Source organism: Ursus maritimus, unplaced genomic scaffold (genome assembly GCF_017311325.1).
Source record: "Ursus maritimus isolate PB19 unplaced genomic scaffold, ASM1731132v1 scaffold_30, whole genome shotgun sequence".
Taxonomy (NCBI): domain Eukaryota; kingdom Metazoa; phylum Chordata; class Mammalia; order Carnivora; family Ursidae; genus Ursus; species Ursus maritimus.
Window position 1 is genome coordinate 4044280 of NW_024425564.1, and position 2280 is coordinate 4046559.

The 2280-nt window shown below is 63.3% G+C and overlaps 1 protein-coding gene across 1 annotated transcript in view; it reads right to left on the minus strand.

The window, feature by feature from the left end:
• PACSIN1 (protein kinase C and casein kinase substrate in neurons 1) overlaps window positions 1-726 on the minus strand; it is a 55906-nt gene extending 55180 nt beyond the window's left edge. The window contains exon 1 of the mRNA XM_040644738.1: window positions 584-726. The gene's annotated coding sequence lies outside the window, so the exon portion shown is untranslated. The remainder of the gene's footprint in view (window positions 1-583) is intronic.
• Between the last annotated feature and the right edge of the window lie 1554 nt (window positions 727-2280).

Sequence of the window (2280 nt, forward strand, 5' to 3'; positions counted from 1 at the left end):
GGGGGGGGGGGGGAGCGCGGTGCCAGGAAGACCATGGTTTGTGCTTATTTGCAGGCTATGTAGCGTCACCTCCTCCTCGCCCCCCTCCCACCCGGCTATGGGGGAAGGGGTGGAGAAACAGAAGAAAATATCTATAATTGTAAACCAGACAGCGCACAGGGCCTTCAACTGCTGTGTTTCTCCCAGCCCACTCTGATCCATAAATAGCTTACGCACCAAGCTGGCACAAGCCCACCCACCCAGCTGGGACCAGACCGCCCCAGGCCAGAGACTCGGAATGCCCGGGCCTGGGTCCCAGCTTCCCAAGGAACCTAGTTCCAGCGTTTTCCCCAGGGTAAAGGCCTCCGCCGCTCGCTGCCTCTTCCAAGGGGCCCGGCGCAGGGGCATCCTGGCACTGCCCGGGTGATGCCCGCGAGCCCCGGTGCCCGCAAAGCAGCCCCGGCCGCGCGCCCGCCTTCTCTCCAGGTAACTGCCCAGTCCTCCCCCGCGCTCCGAGACACCCGCCTCTGCGCCCACCGCAGACGCGCACTCCCTAACCCGCCCCCTCCCTGCGCACCGGCTCTTCCAGGGCCAGACCCCCTACCTGGGGGCAGGGGCGCCCGGCACCATCGGCGGCGCCACGGGGCAGAGCCGGGCGTCTGGGGCCGGCCGCAAGCCCGGACGACTTCCCGGGGGAAGAGGAAGCTGCGCCGCCGCCGCCGCCGCCGCGTCTCTCCGGACCGCGCCGGGGCTGCGGGAAGGAGGAAGGTCAGAGCCGAGGAGGCGGCGGGGGGGCGGGGGGGAGGCGTGCACAGATGCGCGCAGATTAGAGAGGCATTTTTAGCGAGCCAATGGCAGCTCCGCGCAGGGCGGCGCGGTGCCTGCGCAGGTGGAAGCGTCGCTGCGGCTGAGGAGGCAGCCCCCGGCTTAGCAGGCGTCCCCGGGTGCGGGGGGCGGGGGGGCGGTGCGGGGAGCGCGCGGCTCCCCCAGTCCCCGGGCCGCGTCCTGGGGGTGCTTCTGGCTGGGCCACGGGGGCTCTGCGGCGGACGGGCGGGCGCCGGGTGCACCCCCCTCTCCTCCTCCCCGCAGCCCTCCTGCCAGCGCGCTCTGGAGGTGGGGCGGGGGGTCGCTCCCCTCCCCTCCCTGCGCTTTCCACACCTTCTGGGACATTCCTCCGGCCCAGTCTGACCGTCCTGTCCGACAGTCCATCTGTCGGTTTCTGGCCTCTCCCAATCCTGCGACTTCTGGGACGAGCGGGTGCGTGTATGGTGGGTGCGTGTGGGGGGTGGGGGCGCGTTCTGGAGTGACCGCCCCTCTTCTCCCACCACCGCATCCCCCCCAACATTAGCTTAAGCCAGAAGTACCCCTATTGTCCCTCAAGGGGCAGCCACTACCCCTCTAGTTCCCTCTAGACCTGCTGTCATCAAGACAGACCCTAGGCCGTCTCCTTGGGGCTCTCTGGGAGGCTTGTTGTGACCCCCAAAGGCCTTCACTCTTCTTGACTTGAACCCTAAGTGCTTCCGGGAGCCTGGACACTGCAGGGGGACTGGGGCAGCTCTCTCCACGGCAGATCCATGCCAGGGGCTGATGATTTATTCGACACCTGTCCATTGAGGGTCTGCTAGGTGCCGTGGGGGCTGGGCTACAGCAGAACACGAAACAGACCAAATCTCTGCGCTTAGGTAGTTCGCATTTGTCAGGGAAAACAGATGTCGAATATAATAAATAGTATAAAGATATTTTAATATGCTACACACAAAGTAAGAAAAAAAGCCGGGGAAAGGGAAAGATCGAGTGTTCACAGGGCCATCAGGTCCTGGGCATTCGTGGGGAATCGGGGTGGCCGAATTTGATTGTAAGCCCCTCGGGGAGGCATGGAAATTCTCCTTTGCCACACACCTCACCACTCTCTGTCGTCTGCACCTGGGCTGGCCACACATATTTCCTGCCATCCCTCTCCCACCCCTCCCCACCAGAGGCACCGAAATTCACCAGCCAGGGGAATGCCAGAGAGCAGCGTTTATTTGTTCAGTGAGAATTCTCTGAGTACTGACTTCATGTTAGGTGTAGAGCTGAAGAGGAACTCAACACCTAGGTAGGGAGGCCAGACGACAGTACCTACTGCAAAGATGCAGAGAGCAGCCAAGCAAGTGGAATGTCCCAGAGAAGGTCAAAGGGCTCTGGTTTAGGGCCAACCAGGAAGGCTTCCTGTAGGAGGCCGCATTCCAATGGGTGTGCTGGGATTCTGATGAGCCAGATGAGGCAAGAGGCAGCGAAGGATTACTGAGACAGGCCAGCAAA